The following is a 22,250-nucleotide window of genomic DNA, read 5'->3' as shown; positions in this document are numbered from 1 at the left end:
TCTCAGCTACTCGGGAGGCTGAAGCAGGAGAGTCGCTTGAACCTGGGGGACAGAGGTTGCAGTGAGCTGAGATTGTGCCAGTGCACTCCAGTCTGGGCAATAAGAGTGAAACTCTGTCTCAAAAAAAAAAAAAAAATTCACCTCACTCCTCCTTTATACTTTATTGTTATCATTGACATAATTTTGTGAGTTTTCTCAATTTCCTGCCCCTTCTTTTCCTTAACTTACAAATGCCTGTATCTTTGGTTACCCTCTTTTCTTTGTAGAAGATAAATTCTTTCTGGATAAGAAAATTCTCTTACTTGTGCTTGGATCATTGCTGTCTAATATGGTAGTTAGTAGTGGCTATTTAAATTGATTAAAACTTAGCTCCTTAGTTGCACCATTCCAAGTGCTCAGTAGTTCCACGAGGCTGGTGGCTACTTAATGTATTGGGTAGCACCTTTCTAGGTTCTCTTCTTTCGCAACATTTGAGGGATTTTTCTTTATTGCATCTTTATCCAGAACAGACCCACCATGATCTTGCCCTTGCTTGTCTCTGTATCCTCATCTCACTACTTTCTCAATGTGTACTGTATTTCAGTCACAGTAAACTACCAGCATTTTCTCTAAATACCTAGTTTTGGGCCCTTTTCACTTTTACAGCTGTTATCTTCCCGCATCTTCCTGAAAGAGCTACTCATAATTGGCAACTCCTTCTGTTCTTCACTGATCACACCATTTGCCTTAATAATTCAACACATTTGCCTTTTGTACCAAAGCTGTGAAATCCTGTATGAGTAGGGGCCATATTCTGTCTTCATGTGTGAGTGTGTGTGTGGTGGGTTTTTTTTTTTTTGGGAGACAGAGTCTCTGTCACCCAGGCTGGAGCAGTGGCATGATCTCCTCACTGCAACCTCCATCTCCCTGGTTCAAGCAGTTCTCCTGATTACAGGAGCTGGGATTACAGGCTGTGCCACCACCTGGCTAATTTTTGTATTCTTAGTAGAGATGGGGTTTTGCCCTGTTTGCCAGGCTGATGTTGGAACTCCTGGGCTCAAGTGATCTGCCTGCCTCGGCCTCCCAAAGTGGTGGGATTACAGGTGTGAGCCACCGCTCCCAGCCTGTCCTCTGTGTTCTCTTGACCTAGCATTCACCTATATGTTGAACTGAAATGAAGATGTAATCTCTGCCTTCTAGCTGCTTACCATAGGCTAATTGATGATCACTTGTATAGACTCCCATGCCCAAGAAAATGGAATAGCTTTCCTTGTAGTACTGCCTGAGCTCTGCTTTCCACCCAGTCCATTTTAGCTTACTTGAGCCTTGGACCTTGACTTCTGTCTGGATGTTTGAACTGTGTTTTCCTTTTTATTTTTCTAATCATCTAGAATCCAGCCTAACTCTCCAGCTTCCCAGGTATTTATATTTTAGGAGTATCAGTCTACTTGTGACCCTGTTGAGTACACTATGTAGAATCATGGTATCATGTTTTATTTAGTCTGGAATATCCTTCATCCTCATTCAAAATATTAAGGTGAGTCTCCCACCATAAACCAAAACAATCCCTTCCCTATGACAAAGCTAATCACTGTATAAATTCTTTTCCTTGTTTATATTTGTGTTGTTTCATATTGTATTGTGACTTGTTAATTTGTCTATTTTCCTGATAGCAGCCATTCCTTATTCAAATCATACTGCTCAGAAACTTTTTCATTTCAGTTTACATAGCTATTAAGTAGTAAAGCAAAAATTTGAACCCAGATGTACATTTTTTTTTTTTTTTTTGTATCCTCAGTGTCTGGCAGTACCTAAGTACTCAAGAAATACCTCTTGAATTGACCAGTGACCACAACTCTGTCAGAATCTGCATCTCATTCTTTTTGATGTCTTAGCATGTTCAGGTGCCTGGGCTTTGGAGTCAGACTCTTGAATTCAAATCCTTGCTTTACTGCTTACTAGCTGTTTGACCTGAGCAAGTTCCATAATCTTTGTAGGCCTCAGTTTCCTCATCTCTAAATAGTTGCTACTACCTTTAAGGGATATTGTGAAGATGAAAGGAGACAATGCAGATAAAGCATTTATCATGGGACCCCTCAATTTTGTTCTTACTATTTGTCCTGCAATTCTGACTTATCTACTAGCTCTTAGTCAATCCTGCTCCATGCTCACCCCATGTTTTCTGTTTGTTTGTTTACTGGCAGAGCCAATGAGACATCTAAGTGAATTTCTAGTAGGCAGTTAGCAAAAACAGAACCCTGGAGAAAGTTCTGAGAAAGAGTCATGTTTGGGAGAGATTTGCTCAGAACTCCTATTTAGAACTTTGAAACCTGAGGTAATGTATGTAAAAAGACAAATAGTGGGTGATGGGATTTTGAGATACTGTTCTAGGAGCCATATATCTTCAGGCAACCCGGTTTTCAAATATTTTTTATTGGCCTTCTAAATTTTTGGAATATTTTAGAAATGTTAACTTTTTGACATCCTTAAAATACAGAGCCATACATTTGGAAGTAGCACAAAAATTTGAACTGCCTCTTTGCCGCAACCCGCTAGAGGTTTATGTTTTTCTACTAAAATATTCTATCTTGTTGGATCATACATCCTAGGTTTTGATTTAGAAGATATGGTCACCGTAGGTGTTACTCCACTTGGTCAGTAGGAGGAAGAGAAGTTGCCAAAGGAAATACTTGCAAAGAAAGATTTCATTAGTATCATATTGTCTATTTAGTCATTAAGGAGTGTGTGTGTGTGTGTGTGTGTGTGTGTGTGTGTGTTTTGTACACGCATGCGCATGTGTAGTTTCTCACTGTTAGGTGATTTTGTATCAGAATGGGGTGAGAAGGAGGAGGATGTATGTGAAAATCTAGAGATGTTATTGAGAAGACAGAGTACCACAAAAATCTCTGACTCTGGATACCTAATGGATTATTTGTATGTGATTAAACTCCAAGCCATGTTTCATTCTTCTAATCATTTTGGTAATTTTCTCAGAATAATCAAATGCTCTTTTGAAGGAAAAGGTTACCAGGACCTTTTGTTCATTTGCTTTTGCAGAGTTCCATTTAGATAATTTTTATAATGTGATGAAAACTAAAGAGTGAACTATTTTAGAGAAAAGTAACACTGAAGATTGCAAATTTGCCATAGGTATCCTTGATTTGCTCTTCGTCATGTCTAATAACAGATACAAATTTTTAATATATTTACTGCTAAAAACTTTTTTAAGAGACAGGGTCTTGATCTTGTCACCCCAGCTGGAGTGCAGTGGCACAATCATAGCTCACTGTAACCTCAAACTCCAGGACTGAAGCAATCCTCCTGCCTCAGCCTCTTGAGTAGCTAGCACTACAGGCACACGCCACCATGCCTGGCTAATTTTAAAATTTTTTGTAGAGGCAGAATCTTGCTGTATTGCCCAGGCTGGTCTTGAACTCCTGACCTCAAGCTGTCCTCTCATCTCAGCCTCCCAAAGTGCTAAGATTACAAACATGAGCCTCCATACCTGGCCAATACATATATTTAATATCTCACTTTGACTGTTAATGTTAATAGCTGATAACATTCTTGAATGTAAACATTTGCTCCCTGATAATGACGAAGTGCTTTGTTTCTGAGTAGAGGTGATATTTTTGTATTTAGTTTTCTCTACATGTATCTGTCCCACTGGCAACGGATAGTATTTATCTGCGAAATAACTAATTGTTAACTGGAATGAATTATCAAAGAGGATTTATAGAAAAAATTTGGTTTGTTGATGGTTGGGAAACAAAAAGAAAAAATCAACTGACCAGCACGATGGCTCACACCTGTAATCCCAGCACTTCAGGGATCAAGGTGGGTGGATCCCTTGATCCCAGGAGTTCTAGACCAGCCTGGGGAACATGGCAAAACCCGGTCTCTACCAAAAAAAAAAAAAGCATTGTTTGAGCCCGGGAGGCAGAGGTTGCAGTGAGCCAAGATTGTGCCGCTGCACTCTAGTCCAGGCGACAGAGTGAGACTCTGTCTCAAAAAACAAAACAACTGTGTATCCTCGTTAAACAATATGATAAACTGAATGTGCTATTTCAAACATACCAGTTATTCATTGTTAACATGTTTTATTAGAGGGGTAGTAACATTTTAATTTATTCAAAGTTCTAAATGGTAAGAGATGGGGAAAAAGTTCTTGACTCATCATTCAGGCTGAATTTGTGTCTTACATTTTGTATCCCCCAAGGGTGTGCACGTAATCAGTGTGAGTGAGTGGGTTCATTGACAGTGTTACCCTGGAGTATTTTACCTTGGCAACATTGACACACTACAATACCAGTAGAATTTTTTAAAATTGCTTAAATTGGAAGGCTGCTCTTAAAAAATAGCTATTATTTTGAGCATTTTAATTTTGTGGTAAACAAGAAAAAAGGTTTTAAATGAATTATATTAGAAAATGCTTTTATATTTAGCTCCTGAAGAAGTCTTTTGGTCTCAAAATACCCAATTTACTATAAGTTACTATTTAGGTTTTATATTTAAATATTGGCCACTACAATTATTATTATTATTATTTTTTTTGAGACGAAGTCTCGCTCTGTCACCCAGGCTGGAATGCAGTAGCATGATCTCAGCTCACTGCAACCTCTGCCTCCTCAGTTCAAGCAATTCTCCTGCCTCAGCCTCCTGAATAGCTGGAATTACAGGTGTGTGCTACCATGCCCAGCTAATTTTTCTTTTTATTTGTATATTTAGTAGAGTTGGGGTTTCACCATGCTGACCAGGCTGGGTTCGAACTCCTGACCTCGTGATCCGCCTGCCTCGGCCTCCCAAAGTGCTGGGATTACAGGCATGAGCCACCACGCCCAGGCAGGACTCTTTTTTTTTTTTTTTTTTTTTTAATGTGCAAGTTTTTATCTAGAAATTGGAACTCTTTAGAAACGAGTTATTTTGTAATGTAAATGTAATAGATGAGCAAGAAAGTTGTATCTGAGGTGTGGGAAGTGAGGTTGCTTTCTCTATATTCTTTCAAATAATCGGAAAACATTAAGAAGTGATTCCTGCTTGAAGAAATAAGCTATGCTGCCTTTATTTGAGAAGCATCTTTTATTGAAATGCAATAAATTATTTAATGACAGTTACACTTTAAAATCTAAGATTAGCAAAAAATGTTTAGTAGAATTATAAGCTTTATTTATTGTAAAATAATAACGTGTTAAAAAGGCAGTCCAAGTTAGTCTTGTTTAAGTTACCAAATCGTTTTCAGGGTATTGAAATGATGTAAAAGTGGGTATAGAGGTAAAGGAGGGAAAAGTGTGTTTCTGTGCTTACAGCTAAATGAGGAGAATTAGGCCGGGCATGGTGGCTCATACCTGTAATCCCTTTGGGAGGCCTTGGCGAGCAGATCACTTGAGGTTGGGAGTTTGAGACCAGCCTGGCCAACATGGTGAAACCGCGTCTCTACAAAAAATACAAAAATTAGCCAGGCGTGGAGGCGGTACCTGTAATCCCAGCCACTCATTAGACTGAGGTACGAGAATCGCTTGAACCTGGGGGACAGAGGTTGCGGTGAGCTGAGATCGTGTCACTGTACTCCAGCCTGGACGACAGAGCAAGACTCCCTCTCAAAATTATAAATAAGGAGAATTAGAGAGTTATTATTTTTTGAGACCAAGTCTTGCTCTGTTGCCCAGGCTGGAGTGCAGTGGCGTGATCTTGGCTCACTGGCTCATGGCAACCTCCACCTCCCAGGTTCAAGTGATTCTCCTCCCTCAGTCTCCCGAGTAGCTGGGATTACAGGCATGTGCCACAACACTCAATTAATTTTGTATTTTTAGTAGAGACCGGATTTCACCACAGTCTCTACTTCTTCGAACTCCTCACCTCTTGATCTGCTCACCTCAGCCTCCCAAAGTGCTGGGATTACAGGCATGAGCCACTGCACCCAGCCTAGAAAGTTATTTTAAGACATCTTTAAAAAAATACTTAGTGAAAAACTGATTCTAGGTGAAACTTGAACTCATTAGTTTTGTGGCTTCTCTTGGTATAGTTGAAATTTCTAATACTTATCTTTTACTGATTTAACTGAATAGTACTTTAAGTCAAATGACTGTTTCCACTCCTTTGTCCTATTTTGTCTTTTAAAATCAGCTTTATTAAGTTAAGTTTACACAATGAAATATGCTAATTTTTGGTGTGCAGTTTTAGTTATGATTTATGTAGTTGTTTAACCACCACCACAGTCATGACGGTATAATATTTCCATCACCCTGGAAAGTTTCCTTGTGTACTTTTGAAGTCAGTCTGTGGTCCCTGGATCTGCTTTCTGTTACAGTTGCATTTTAATTACATTTTAAGAGATGGGGGCCTCACTATATTGCTCAGGCTGGACTCAACTCCTCAGCTCAGGTGATCCTTATCCTTCCTCCTCTGCACGCCATCCATCATGCCTACTCAGTTTATAGTTGTATTTTTGTAACTTTTCCTGTGAATAGAATCCTCATTGTGTAGTCTTTTTTCTTTCACTTAGCATAATAATTTGGAGATTCACCCACATTGTATTATCAGTAGTTCTTTTAATTGCAGAATAGTATTTCATTTTATGGTTATATCATAATTTGTTTATCTGTTTACCATTAGATGGATAATTTGGATTGTTTCCATTTCTTGGCTGTTAAAATAAGGTTACTATGAACATTTCAGTACAAGTTTTTGTGTGGACATGTGTATAAATACCTAGGAGTGGAAACTTTGCTCTCTTTTAAATCTAACATTTCACTCCTGGCCAGATGCTGGTGACTCATGTCTGTAATCACACACTTTGGGAGGACGAGGTGGGAGGATTGCTTGAGCCCAGGAGTTCCAGACCAGCCTCAACAATGTAGTGAGACCCTTTCTCTACAAAAAATAAACATCTTTTATTTTTTTGAGACGGAGTCTTGCTCTGTCACCCAGGCTGTAGTGCAGTGGCATAATCTCGGCTTACTGCAAACTCCATCTCCCAGGTTCACGCCATTCTCCTGCCTCAGCCTCCCCAGTAGCTGGGACTACAGGCACATGGCACCATTCTCAGCCAATTTTTTTGTATTTTTTTTTTTTTTTTTTTTTTTTTAGTAGTGACGGGGTTTCACCATGTTAGTCAGGATGGTCTTGATCTGACCTCGTGATCCACCTGCCTTGGCCTCCCAAAGTGCTGGGATTACAGGTGTGAGCCACAGCACTAGGCTGCAGTCTTTTAAATTAGTGGGGTGTAGTGGATGTGCCTCTGTAGTGTATGCAACTACTCAATAGGCTGAGGGTAGAGGCTTCATTGAACTGTGGTCATTCCACTGCACTGCAGCCTGAGCAACAGAGTATGGCCCTGTCTCAAAAAATGACAACAAATACAATGCTTAGTTTTGGTAGAGAAGATAGAAAAATTTAATTAAACCGGAAGGCTTTTATTTCAGGATTTTATTTCAGAATTGAATTGCCAGTTGTTATTCTCTTTTATTATTATTTCCTACTCATCTCTGCCAAAAAGCTACTGCCTTTCCTTTAAACCTCCCCTAAGAAGGTATTCCTTATTTAAAACTCTTGTTTACAAGAATATGCTAGATTTTGAATGGGTTACTTGAATCTTGTCCATGTCGCAACACTTCTGTCCCGCGTTCCCTAGTATTTTTCTAACTTATACTTGGATTTATTGTTTGGAGCCTTTTTTCGTTTCTTTCCATACCACCTCCTTTCTTTTCAGGGTTTGGGACTTAATGCAGTTTAAGTTAAGGGGAATCTGTAGAGGAAGCTACAGATCAAGGTTTATGATTTGTAATGTCGTATTAGGGATTTGCTAGAAATTCAGCTGCATGACCATGCTGATTTGACTAATGACTTAATGAAAGCCTTTGAATTGAGCTATAATTGCAGACTCATATGCCTAAGTGTTTTTAGAAGTGTAGGTCTAAGAGTTAATTTGGAAGATGATGGATACTTGAAAACTTGCTCCCTACGCCCCCAAATATATTATGTTTGTATACACACACATGTCCATCGATACATCTTTTATTTACTAAGTTAGTGATTTTAGGTTTAAATTTGGTTTACATTTTAGGTTTGAATTGGTCAAGTTTCATTCACAGTGTTTGTTATTCTGATCCTTTTATTACAACATTATTTACCTGCAGCATTCGGAGAATTGGAGTTTAAATTGAGATATGTGGGGAAAAAAATTGGAGAGCTAATAGATCTGGCAGAGGTAGAAGAGTTGATAGCCTGATACCTGAGCAAATGGGAGAGAAGGCAGGGATTGGGATTGAGATAAAATGGTTTTGCTTGTTTTGTAGTTTGGCATTCAACAAGAACCTGTTAAAATGCTTACTTTAAACAAGGCAGTGTTGGTGCTCTGTAGTTAGAAAGATTAACCTGATAAAGAGACTGTCTGAAAGAAGGCCACAGCTTAGCAGCAGGGCCCAAGGCCTGGAATTAGCTAAACGACCAGTAAATACTGTGCCAGCTTGGCACGGTGGCTCATGCCTGTAATCCCGCACTTTAGGAGGCCGAGGTGGGTGGATCATGAGGTCAGGAGTCCAAGACCAGCCTGTCCAACATGGTGAAACCCCATCTCTACTAAAAATACAAATATTAGCCGGGTGTGGTGGTGCATGTCTGTAGTCCCAGCTACTCAGGAGGCTGAGGCAGGAGAATCGTTTGAACCCAGGAGGCGGAGGTTGCAGTGAGCCAAGATCGCGCCATTGCAATCCAGTCTGGGCAACAGAGCGAGACTCCGTCTCAAAGAAAAAAAACAGTTGTGCCATAAGTTGCTGATACGTGATGTAGGATGTATCTAGATTAGTATAGGAAGCTAAAATAATTCATTTCCTTCTTCCCAGAGTTGGAAGGGTTGGAAGGCTGTTCGAATTAGGTGATGTGAATTAGATGATGTGTTCTGACACTCCACTCCTTTCCAGTGTGAATTGTTTGTGAGAATTTCCTAGTAGACTGCTGTTTTGGACCGCTCAACAAGTTAAAAAAAAAAAGTATCATCACGAGATACAGTCAAAGCTGTGCTCTTAACAGTTCTTAACATTTCTTGCAGTCTTACAAAGATGGACTTTTATATTTTATAGTAGGTGAGGTGAACAACAGTGGAAGATAAAATGTGTGGAAGAAAAATACGTCTAATCATTGGAGAAGAACTCAAAATAATGCGGTGATGTGTAGCCATCATTATTTCTTCTTGAATGTTTTCTTTAATATTCATTCATGTTCTACTTCTGTTTGTTTTCTTTTTCCCTCTTTCTGGTTTTCATTTCTTTTTTTTTTTTTTTTTTGGCAACTGAAGTGTTTGTGTATTAACCATTTGTATGTTAGTCTCAGTAATTAACATTCTGGACTCTTGTTTTTGCCAGGTGCTCTGTAGTGAGTATATAGTGTACTTTGCCAGCTTTTAATTGGCATTAGAGTTTTGTTTAAAGTGAGGTTTTTAAAAATATTTTCCATATAGGTTATTGATTGCTCTCAAATTGGGTCTGTTTTGCTACCTGGCATAATCAGAAAATAACTTACTTTGGGCTGGCCATGGTGGCTCATGCCTATAATCCCACCACTTTGGGAGGCCGAGGTGGGCAGATCACCTGAGGTCAGGAGTTGGAGACCAGCCTGACCAAATGGTGAAATTCCATCTCTACTAAAAATACAAAATTAGCTGGGCCTGGTGGCACATGCCTGTAATCCCAGCTACTCGGGAGACTGAAGCAGGAGAATCGCTTGAACCCAAGAGGCAGAGGTTGCAGTGAGCCAAGATTGCGCCATTGCACTCCAGGCTGGGCAACAAGAGAAAAACTTCGTTTCAAAATAAATAAATAAATAGATAGATAGATAACTTAATTTGGAGTTTTTAGCAAGGAGACACACTTGCTACTGCCTTCTCAATGGAAGAATAGCAGTGCTTTATTGGAGAAGTCTTGTCTCTGTTCTTTAATTCCAGTGTATTTTGGGGAAGGGTGCAGTAGAATAAAACAAGATTGGGAGGAGGTAGACATTCACCTGTCTTAGATCTCTGAGTCATACTTTATCATCAGTGGAATGGTACATGTCACTTGGCACTTATATTTGGTATTTTAAACTGGAGCACTATTTATTGTAACTCATTTGATCATCATAAATCAGTTTAAACTGCTGTTGGATTGGAGTTTGTGTGTGGAGACAAGATAGGGAATCTGGTTCTTTCAGGTATTTAGAATCCTTGGAACATCAGGTTCAAATATTTACCAGGTTTTATTTTGAAATAATTCAAATTTATGGAAGGTTAAAATATGCATGTATTTCCTATCCCAATCCCCGGGCTGCTGACTGGACTAGTCCTAGTACTAGTCTGTGGCCTGTTAGAAACCTGGCTGCACAGCAGGTGAGCACATGGGAGCTGGTATTACCACTTGAGCTCCGCCTCCTGTCAGATCAGCAACATTGGATTCTCATAGGAGCACGAACCCTCTTGAGAACTGCTCATGAGAGTGAACTAGGTTACACACTCCTTATGAGAACCTAAGGCCTGATGATCTGAGGTGGCACAGTTTCATCCTGAAATCATCCTGGACACCCTCCCCCCAATGTAAACACATGGAAAATTTGTCTTCCACGAAACTGGTCCCTGGACCTCTTAGTAAGATTAACCCATTGTTAACAATTTGTGCTATTTACTTATTCATTCTCTGTCATGTTATTTTTTTCTGACTCTTCTGAGATTAAGTTGCTTACATCATGTTCCTTTACCATGTAATATTTCAGTATATAGTTTCTAAGAACAAGGACCTTCTCTTGTTTAACTACGTTACAGTTATTAAATTAAGGAAATAACGCAGTTATCTAATACACAGTCTACATTCACATTTTACTAGTTTTCCCATTAATTTTTTTTTTTTTCTTTTGTATGTGAGACAGGGTTTTGCTCTTGTATTCCAGGCTGGAGTGCAATGGCTCACTGCAACGTCCGCCTCTCAGGTTCAAATGATTCTCCTGCCTCAGCCTCCCGAGTAGCAAGGATTACAACCGTGCCACCATGCCGGGCTCATTTTTGTATTTTTAGTAAAGATGGGGTTTCACCATGTTGGCCAGGCTGGTCTCGAACTCCTGATCTCAGGTGATCCACCTGTCTTGGCCTCCCAGAGTGCTGGGATTACAGGCATGAGCCCAATAGTGTTCTTTAGTGATTTTTTTTCCTGTCCAGAATCCAACCCATAATCATTCATTGCATTTAGTTGCCACATCTCTTTATTCTTCTTTAATCAGGAACATTTCTTCAGCCTTTCTTTGTCTTTAATGACATTGACATTTTTGAAGAGAGTGACAGACCATTTATTTGTAGAATCTCCCTCAATTTGGGTGTATCTGATGTGTTCTCATGATAAAATTTAGGAATGTAGTTTTGGCAGGAATGTTACACTTGTGTCCTTTTCAGTGCATCACATTAGGAGGCACATGTCCACTTGTTCCCTTGTCAGTGATACTTACTTAGATCTTTAGGTTAATGTGATACCTGCCAGGTTCCTCTACTTAAGTTAATATTTTTCCTTCTGTAATACATAATTTGTGGGAAGACACTATTAGACTCAATGTATACCAGTCCTCATCAAACTTTCATTCACAAAGAGTTTTAACATTCTTTGGTAACTTTGTCTGAATCAAGTTATTACTATGATGGTAATAATTCAGATATTTAATTGGGTTTAGATACTTAACCAGGTTTAGGTATTTAATTGCAGGAGCTCAGTACTATAGTAGGAACTGCTTTGAGCTATTGGATTCCTTAGCATTATAAAGTGCTTTGTGTTGAACAAGAATGTCTCCTGAGACTTCTATACACTGTTTCAAGTTCTGTACTCTGTACCACAGGAGATGAGCCTGCTTTTTTTTGTGTTTCTCTAACTGCCCTTCAAAATGTGTTCTTTTTTGTCTTTTTGCTGTTACTTGCTTTAATTTCATATAGTCACTTCTTGTAAGAGATGACTTTCCTGAATTTATAACCATCCTGTTGGTTTTCTGATAACACTCATTCACCATCAGTATCACACTTAACCTATGGTATCCAAATCTGTATACTAATTCCAGATACAGTTTGATCTATCAGTACAATGGATCACTGTTTGCCTGTAATCTAGCTTTATGCTCAAGAGCATCAGGTTTTGTTTTGGTTTTTTGTTTTGTTTTTTTGAGACAGAGTCTCGCTCTTTGGCCCAGGCTGGAGTTCAGTGGCCGGATCTCAGCTCACTGCAAGCTCCGCCTCCCGGGTTTACGCCATTCTCCTCCTCAGCCTCCCCAGTAGCTGGGACTACAGGCGCCCGCCACCTCGCCCGGCTAGTTTTTCGTATTTTTTTTAGTAGAGACGGGGTTTCACCGTATTAGCCAGGATGGTCTCGATCTCCTGACCTCGTGATCCGCCTGTCTCGGCCTCCCAAAGTGCTGGGATTACAGGCTTGAGAGCATCAGGTTTTGGAGACAAATAGATCTGGCTTCAGGTCATAGCTCTGCCACTTAACTAGCTCTGTGATCTTGAACTCGTTCCTAACATCTCTGAACCAGTTTTGTCATCTGTAAAGGGTTGGTAATAGTAGCACCTGACTTTTAAGGATGGAATGAAGATTAAGAGTGCATGTAAAACTGTCAGTGGTGTCTGTTATATTCTAAACACCTATAAAATGTTAATTATTATTATACAGAAAGCATGCTTCTGTTTTATAGCCCAAGATTGGTACAGTTTATGTTTTAGCCGTTGTACTGCAGACTCAGTTAAGCCTGCGGTGAAGTCAGAAAGTTTTAATCAGTTCTACTGAAGCAAGTTAGACTCTTGGACAAATATTTTAACTTTTTATGATAGAATACCTTTCATACAACTCTTATGAGTTACAACATGTCTCCTCCTGCTGTCACAAAACAATCTCATTCTCCCTAGTCTGGTGCTGTGATATGTGTACTTGGGACTCTAAAGGCATTCCACTGACTATCTGTTTGTAAAAGCGTTTTTTACAAACGCTTTTATAGCTGTTTATTCTAAATAAATTAGCTAGACTTAAGGAGAACAGAAAAATACCTACTTTTGCCTACTTTGGACAAAATGATTATATATAAAGTAATCCTTACTCACCTAGTCTATGGCCAGGTATAGAAAAATCTATGGATTAGTTATATGCGTGTTAATAACGTCGAATACCAATTGGAATGTTTTTGTTTTTCACTTTTCCTTTAGCCACCCTTTTAACCTAGCTATAATGGCGAAAGCACTCCTTAAAATTTTAATGATTAAAATGTGGTACATAAATTTTATATGTCTCAACTCTGTTTCATGTTAAATGTGTTACAGGAATGAATCTGAAGTCTGCTGCAGTAAAACACTGAAGGCTTTAAAATGTTTTCTTGCATAAAACTCAAAACTTTTAAGTAGCTGCTTATGAGGATAGGGAAGGCAGAAAGCTAATGTCTGTCTCAAGATACAGGACAGCTGTTTGCTCATCAACCTCAACTGTGTGAGTAGAGACTTAAGCCTGTAACCCTATGTAATTGGGCATAGTAACTTAATTTTATTTTTTAAAATTTAAAATGCTTGAAGATAGACCTAAGTCATCATGATGAGACATTTTTAGGGTGTATTTTTTCTGGTGGGTAGGATACTGAGGGTGGAGTGGGTGGTAGACTTTTATTTATATAATATTTGTGCAATAACATTTATAACTAATGTTGTTAGTGACCACACATCTTTTATCAGAATTATTATAAGCATTGGAATCTGCATTACTAATTTTATTATTGTGAAGCAAAAGATTGTAATTCTTTAGATTGCTGTTTATTTTGCAGTTGATTTCAGCCATTTAAAGTTAATATTTTGACCAAACAACCATAAAAAAATTGCTTGGGATTATGATGTTTGATATTAATATAGAAAATTGCTTCTGGAAATAATAATTTAAATTATAATAATTTTGAAAACTAGTATTTTTTTAAATCGCTTTATTTAATCAAAGAGTGTATCAAAATACAAGCACGCTGGTTCCCTAAATGCAGTTGAAAGTTTTTTAAATTTGCCAATTTTATTTTGTAAAGTACTTTGAAAAATAGAAATGCCATTGAAGAAAAATTTCTCCTTTTCCTTCCTTTAAGGCGTTAAAGTTAACACCTTAAGAATCCATGGTGGGGTGGTGTTTTTTTTTTCTATCCTCCTCCCCCCACTTTTTCTTTATGGATTTAGAAGTGAGACTGCATTGGATGTTTTTTTCTCTCTCTTTAGAAGAATGCATTGTTTGTACAGATGGAGTGGTTATAAAGCATTGTAGTGAGCAAAATGATGAGCATGTAGACAGAGACTTATAAAATCTTGTTAACTATTCACTGAGGCATGGAGTAGAAGGAATGTTGCGCATTTGTATGCACTAAAATGAAATTACTTTCTCTTTCATAACACAAATGTGTTGACTGAAGGAAAATCAAAATGGACTATCTTTAGAATCAGTGAATGAGAAAACATTTAGAAAATGTGAAGAATACACATTGAATATGGATATCCTTTTTTCTTTTTTTTTTTTGAGGAGTCTCACTCTGTCACCCAGGCTGGAAGCAGTGGCACCATCTCTGCTAACTGCATCCTCCGCCTCCCAAGTTCAAGTAATTCTCCTGTCTCAGCCTCCCGAGCAGCTGGGACTACAAGCATGTGCCACCATGCCCAGCTAATTTTTGTATCTTTACAAAAGTTTCACCATGTTGGCCAGTCTGGTCTCAAAACTCCTGACCTCCAGTGATCTGCCTGCGTTGGCCTCCCAAAGTGCTGAGATTAGCAGTGTAAGCCACCTTGCATGGCCGAATATGGATATTCTTAATGAAAGTGGTCAAAGGATACATGACAGAAATGGAGAGACACATGTTGCTGCATTCAAAACTAGTGAAAAACCCAGAGGTTTCACTTTGCCCCATTATTTTCTTTTCTGTATTGGTCAGTAGATGTATAGCCCACTGTATAAATCTCCAGAGGTTATCTAGTTCCTAATCTTTCAGTAGTTCTAGAGAAGAAATATTTATAATCTTGTTTAATGATGGCAAGCCTCACTTTAATGCAGTTTTAGGGTCTGTAATATGAAATTTAAGTCTTCATTTACAGCCATTTGGCATTTCCCTTGAAAAGCCACGTTTAATTTGGTGCTGCTATTCTGTGAACGGTACTTCAACAGCCTTCCCTCCTCTTTTTTGATTAGTGTCAAAAATAAGGAAAATTCAAGGTGAGAGAAGCCTTTGGAACATACTAATGAAACTTTGATTTTTAAAATGAGATTAGGAGAGAACACACAATAGGGAAGCGAGTTGCTTTTATCACTGTAGAGGGTTTAGGGGGAAATTGTATGATAGTAAATTGGTCCCAAATTTCTTTTTATCTCTCTGAGATGATTCTCTGTATTCTGTTCTATATTACTGTTCTCTCAAGGGGGTAAAGTTAGAAGCTAATTAACTTTACTGGGATAGAAAGTACATGTAGGAATATGTGAGCACCATATATAAAATTCGTCTACTTTATTCCCTCTGCCTTGCTCTACCCTTTACCTTACCGCAATAGTGTAGGCTTCTCATTGATCCTGTACCCAATTCTGTCATTTGGTTTTGCTTAGATTTGTAAATGTATTTGAGCTTCTTTTACTGTTGTATAATGCAGTGTATTAAAATGAAGTTTTTGGGCTATGTAAGGCCATGTAATATGGTCATGTATGCAGGCCATAGAGTCTGGCTGCCTGAGTTCAGATCCTAGGTGTCCCTTCTGACATCTCTGTGATACTAAGCAAATTACTTAAACCTTTCTGGGCCTCAGTTGTATAATCTGTAAAATAGATACAGTAATAATTTACTACCTGGTGGGATATTGTGAGGTTGATTGAATCATCAATGCTTGCAAATTATTATCATTATTAAACCTGTTTGTTCTTTGAGAGGAGGAATACTAGGTAGCATATTATAAATGCTCCAAGTAATAGATTTTAAGGCTTTAGGATTAAGAATATGAACATCACAAAGTAGGGTATTTTCAATTAAGGTATCATCAGAAACATCTACAGAAGAGTAGAATAGAAATCTTTACTCCTAGCCTGGCGTGGTGGCTCACCCTGTAATCACAGCACTTTGGGAGGCTGAGTCGGGTGGATCACGGGGTCAGGAGTTCAAGACCAGCCTGGCCAACATAATGAAACCTCCATCTCTACTAAAAAATTAGCCGGCCTTGGTGGCGGGCACCTGTCATCAAAGCTACTCGGGAGTCTTGAGGCAGGAGAATCGCTTGAACCCGAGAGGCAGAGGTTGCACTGAGCTGAGATTGCATCATTGCACTCCAGCTTGGGTGACAGGGAAAGACTCCATCTCAAAAAAAAGAAAAAAAATCTTTACTCCCTGCCTTCCTGTCTCAGTCTACTGTATGCATTAGCCCCATTTCACATTCTCAGTAGCCACATGTGGCTGATGGCTACTGTATTGGACAACACTGTTCTAGATAGTTGGTTTTACTAGGTAATGTATTTGCATTAAACATGGCATTTATTGATGACACAATTCTCTTTGTCTGGAACATGAAAGATTGGCTCCTGCATCAGATAGAACTCCACCAAGAGGAGAAGAGGAAGCAAAAAATATTTCTTCAAGAATCTTGGTGAAGGTTAGGTGTATTTTCTCTGGGTTTTATATAACGTGATTTTTTTTTTTTTTTTTTTTTGAGATGGAGTCTTGCTCTGTGGCCCAGGCTGGAGTGTATAGCGTAATCTTGGCTCACTGCAAGCTCTGCCTCCTGGGTTCTAGCCATTCTCCTGCCTCAGCCTCCCAAGTAGCTGGGACTACAGGTGCCCACCACCACACCAAACTAATTTTTTGTATTTTTTAGTAGAGATAGAGTTTTACTGTGTTAGCCAGGATGGTCTCGATCTCCTGACCTCGTGATCCGCCCGTCTCGGCCTCCCAAAGTGATGGGATTACAAGCGTGAGCCACTGCACCTGGCCATAAAGTGATTTTTAAACAATTTATAAAATGTAGTGTAGTTATTTTTATTTTTCATTTTTATTTTTGAGATGGAGTTTCACTCTTGTTGCCGAGGCTGGAGTACAGTGGCACGATTCTCTTGCCTCACCCTCCCAAGTAGCTGGGATTACAGGCATGCACCACCATGCCCAACTAATTTTGCACTTTTAGTAGAAACAGGGTTTTACCATATTGGTCAGTCTAGTTTCGAACTCCTGACAGGTGATCCACCCGCCTCGGCTTCCCAAGTGCTGGGATTACAGGTGTGAGCCCCCGCGCCCAGCCTTGCAGTTATTTTTGAATAAAGATATTGACAGGTGAGTCAAGCAGTGTTGCAAGTATTGAAGTCTGTCAGTGACTGCTTCTCAAATTAAAGTGAGCCATCTGTTTATATGTGATATGGAAATGAAAACTAATTTTTACATTTAAATGCTAGTAGATTTCTTATCTAGACGCACCTTTGAAGACGAGCAATGTGATGGGTGGTACATTAATTTAGAGTCAGGAAGGACTAGGTTTCAGTTAGTGGTTTTATTGTGAGATAAATTTATCTGTTTGAGATGATTCCACTAAAGGTTAAAAGTAGTCTGGATTTCAGCACTGATAATCACTTTTACTTTGTGCTTAGAAATAGTATAGGTGTTAGGGGAGATACCAAAGGATAGGAACAAGGTATTAATGTTATGTTCTAAAAGAAATCACTGTTTACTGGATTCTAATCAGGGACCAGAACACATGGAAATAGAAATCCATTCTAACTAAGGAAAGAAAAAAGGATTATTTCGAAAATCTTTGGAAAATCATATGTAATTGAATTGCAAGTATGTAGCCTTGGTACTTTTTATGTGTGTGCTATTCTGTCTCCTCCCCACCTCCACCCATGACTTTAGATAGGTTCATTGGGTTGGTGTTCATCCAGGTCTAATTAGCTTGTCTGGAGGGTTTATCCCATGGTACTAAAAGGGCAGCAAGAGCTGATTTATAGGTATACAGATTGTCTTAGAAGGGAATTTTAGCAGAGAGGCAGTGAATGGCATATGTAACTTCAGTTTCTTTAACTGATTACAGAGGAACATGTATGAGAATGTTACCTCCCTTATACAGATTTGGTGAGGCCTAAGTCAGATAATCTATATAAAGTGCTTAGCCCAGGGCCTACTACATAATAATGAGTAGACGTTTTCAGTGAGCACTTACTCTAATATATACCTAATTATATAGTTTTTCTGACCTGATTTTTTTAATTTAGGGAAAAAATTTGGAGAATTTAGTAGGATTAATTGGTGACTTAGGGATATTCACTCAAAACATCTCAATTCAAAGTGGGGTGGCTGCCTAACTGAAATTTACCTCTTATAACTAGTGGCCTAGATATGCTCTAAAGTGTTCATGGTATAGTATATCAACCCTACCTCAGATTGGCTTACTGTTGACCATTGTTGAATTTGCTCTTAATCAAGAACTTAAGAGTGTCCAAATTTTTTAGCCATTTGAACCCCTTTATTTAATTGAAATCTTTTACAGAAACCAGGTATGTGAAAAGACCAAAAACGAACTATTCTGTTTGAAGCAGAAATTTGTAACCCATTCTGCGTTCTCAGTGTGCTTTCTCTCTACCCTTTTCCTCTGCCTCAGCAATCTTTGATAGAACAAAAGCACACACTTAGAAATAAACTTTATGAAGGATTGCCTAAATGATAAGCCTGGATGATAAGTTCATTATTATTATTGTTTTCTTAAGAGACAAGAGTCTTGCTCTGTCGCCCGTGCAGGGATGCAGTAGTATGATCTCAGCTCACTGCAGCCTCAATTTCCTAGGCTCAAGCAGTACTCCCACCGTACATAGCCTCCTGAGTAGCTGGGACCACAGGTGTGCACTGCCACATCCAGATAATTTTTTAGTTTTTGTAGAGACAGGGATCTCACTTTGTTGCCCAGCTGGTCTTGAACTCCGGGCCTCAAGCAATCCTCTCGCCTTGGCCTCCCAGAATGTTGGGATTACACGCGTGAGCCACCACCCCTGGCCGGATTTTATTTTTAACTCTGGCTCCATGAAGACTGGCTGTTAACTGAAGGTGGCCATGAGACTATTGATTTATATTAGAACTAAAAACCCAGAGGCTGGGTGGGTGGCTCACGCCTTATAATCCCAGCACTTTGGGAGACCGAGGCGAGTGGATCATTTGAGATCAGGAGTTCAAGACCAGCCTGGCCAACATGGTGAAACCCCATGTCTTCTAAAAATACAAAAATCAGCCGGGTATGGTGGTGCGCAACTGTAATCCCAGCTACTTGAGAGGCTGAGGCAGGAGAATCGCTTGATCCTGGGAGGTAGAGCTGGCAGTGAGCTGAGATCGCGCCAGTGCACTCCAGCCTGGATGACAGAGTGAGACCCTGTCTCAAGTCAATCCATCCATCCATCTATCCATCCATCCATCCATCCATCCATCCATCCCGGAAACTTATATTTTACTTTACAGATATTATGGACCTTATCACGTTGTGTTTTACTTGTAAACTATAGATGAAATCCTCTTATGTTATTGGGGGTAAGATTTCATTGTACTTCTTTGCATTAGCTACTTGAAAGAACAGAGTCAAATGAATGGCTTCTAATTAGCAAATAGGCCTTTATGGGCATACATTTTATTTATTGACAGTATTTCTAACTTTTTTTTTTTTAACCATTTTTCCTTGGATTGACTATTTTTGCTTACTTTTGATACCATGCAGCATGCATTTTTAAAGTCACCTTGAATTATTATTATTATTTTTTTTTTTTTTGAGACGGAGTCTTGCTCTGCCGCCCAGGCTGGAGTACAGTGGCCGGATCTCAGCTCACTGCAAGCTCCGCCTCCCGGGTTCACGCCATTCTCCTGCCTCAGCCTCCCGAGTAGCTGGGACTACAGGCGCCTGCCACCTCGCCCGGCTAGTTTTTTGTATTTTTAGTAGAGACGGGGTTTCACCGTGTTAGCCAGGATGGTCTTGATCTCCTGACCTCGTGATCCGCCCATCTCGGCCTCCCAAAGTGCTGGGATTACAGGCTTGAGCCACCGCGCCCGGCCACCTTGAATTATTTTTAGAGCAATTTAAAGTATATAAAAACAGTAGTATTTAGTGAATAGCACTTGTTCTAAAAAGCTCCCCTTTTCATTCTAAGGTGGTGGGATTCCCAGTTGCCTGTGGGTTTAAATTCCGACTCCTTAGCATGGAAACACAGATTTTGTGATGTGGCCTTATTCTAAGATCATTTCCCACTATCCTATATTCTAGGCACACAGAAGTCTCCCCTGGTAGAACACATACTTGCTTTTATCCCTCCTTTACAGTTATAAATACTGAGCATAAGCACGTAGTAAATTTTCGTTGCCAGTTATCCAGAATAATTGATACATCATTTTGTAAACTTTTGAGAGGAGGATATTAGAAACCGTTCCATCATGCTTTTAATAAAAAATGGTATCATCTCAGGTGGAAGTGAGGCCTACTCACAGATCTCCTAACAGGTGATTAGTGTCTCTGTGGCAAGGAGAACTTTTATGAACCTGTCCTTTGTGAGCTATGGGTAAATAAGGAGTCTTGGATTTATGACTGCATCTATTATTAAATACCTGACAGTTTGCAACTCTCCCTCTCATGATGAACTGCAGATATGTGACTTAAAATAAGCCACCCAATTCTGAACTGAGCTTTATATTGCAACTTACGCGTTAAAGTATTTTCGCAATCACCGTCCCAGTTGACCCCCTCAAAGTCCTATGAGTTAGAAAGGACAGGCATCATACCTATCTTAAATGAAGTACTTCGGGCTAGCCATTTATCTAAGTAGGAAGTTTATATTCACAACCAATTTGAAGATGAGTCAGTTCTTTTTTCTTTCTACTACACATCAAGTTGTCCCTGTATATATAGCAGTTGTTTTGCAGTGATTTGTAGTTATACTTCCTTTCATGATGCATTTGTTAGTCATCCCCACAAGGTGTGTTACACTTTAACTGAAAGAAAATCAGTTTCTGAAATATCTTGCAATCATTTCTGGCATCCATTTTTGTATACCTCTATGAAGTGAGAGTGGTATATTCTAAAACTTTGTGGTTTTGGTACTTCTTAGCATTTGGTGGTTTTGTGGCTAATGAAGTTGTAATTTTAGAGTTAGATGTGATGTTTGTGCAGAAAATCAGACATTAATATTTCTGTTCTTGTACCTACATTGATGAGAGCAGAACTGTGTGTCCTAAATGTCTTTTATAGTGTTTAATAGCTAGCGAAGTGATAGGTATCAAGATATCCTTGAACAAAGAGCTATGACAAAAGAAAGTGATACTTGCTTATAGTCATGGAATTTTGCTATGTCTTTCCTGATAATATTTCTAACCAAAATAGTTGTGAAATCATTTATTCATCCAGCATGCATTTGAGTACCTCCTATGTGCCTGGCATTAATCTAGTGCAGGAATTGGCCAGCTGTGGTGCACTCACCAACTCCATTCCAGTCACCCCTTATTGTAAATAAAAGTTTTATTGAAACACAGCCATTCCTTTTCATTTACTTGTTGTTTATGGCTGCTTTTTTACTATAAAGGCGGAATTGAGCAGTTGTGACAGACTGTATGTCCCACAAAGCCTAGAATATTTGCTATCTGGTGCTTTAGAGAAAAAATTTGCCAGCCCTAATCTAGAGTGCTGGGAATATAACTCTGAAAAAAACAAATAATTGTTCTGTGTGTTAAATTTGTTTTTTTGCTTTCATGTGCTCTTTGTGCTTAGAAACTTATTATTTGCTCATTATTCATATTTTAATTCATGTTGAAGGACAGTGTTGATTATTACAAGTAAGTTTTTTCCTCTGAATTTGTGTAGGTATCTTTTTCCTCAGTAACACTTTTTCCTGAAAAGGGAGACTGATTAGGAACTGTGTGCCTCAAACCTCTGTGAGAATAGAGACTTCAGTTTCCATTATGTGGATGAGAAACTAGAATGAGGAAGACTTTACTCTGGGGTGACGTATCTCAAAATAGGTGAAAGAGGAAAAATACAATGAAGTGTAATCAGAATCAAGATTTAATAAAAGGGCCGGGCACAGTGGCTCACACCTGTAATCCCAGCATTTTGGGAGGCCAAGGCAGGTGGATCACCTGAGGTCAGGAGTTCGAGACCAACCTGACCAACATGGTGAAACCCCATCTCTACTAAAAATACAAAAAAATCAGCCAGGCATGGTGGCGGACACCAGTAATCTCAGCTACTCAGGAGGCTGAGGTAGGAGAATCACTTGAACCCAGGAGGCAAA

The 22,250-nt window shown here is 39.2% G+C and overlaps 1 protein-coding gene across 6 annotated transcripts in view; it reads left to right on the top strand.

Annotated features, from left to right (window-relative positions):
- Nucleotides 1–22,250, top strand: part of ZFAND6 (zinc finger AN1-type containing 6) — an 83,512-nt gene that overhangs the window by 29,298 nt on the left and 31,964 nt on the right. For 3 of the 6 annotated variants that reach the window (XM_009210748.3, XM_009210750.2, XM_009210749.4), the window contains exon 2: nt 13,286–13,448. The exons of the other annotated variants lie outside the window; for them this stretch is intronic. The gene's annotated coding sequence lies outside the window, so the exon portion shown is untranslated. The remainder of the gene's footprint in view (nt 1–13,285; nt 13,449–22,250) is intronic. 6 annotated transcript variants of the gene reach the window in all.

This window comes from Papio anubis, chromosome 7 (genome assembly GCF_008728515.1).
Source record: "Papio anubis isolate 15944 chromosome 7, Panubis1.0, whole genome shotgun sequence".
NCBI lineage: Eukaryota > Metazoa > Chordata > Mammalia > Primates > Cercopithecidae > Papio > Papio anubis.
Note: the sequence above shows the minus strand (reverse complement) of the source record. Positions and strands in the feature narration are given on the sequence as shown.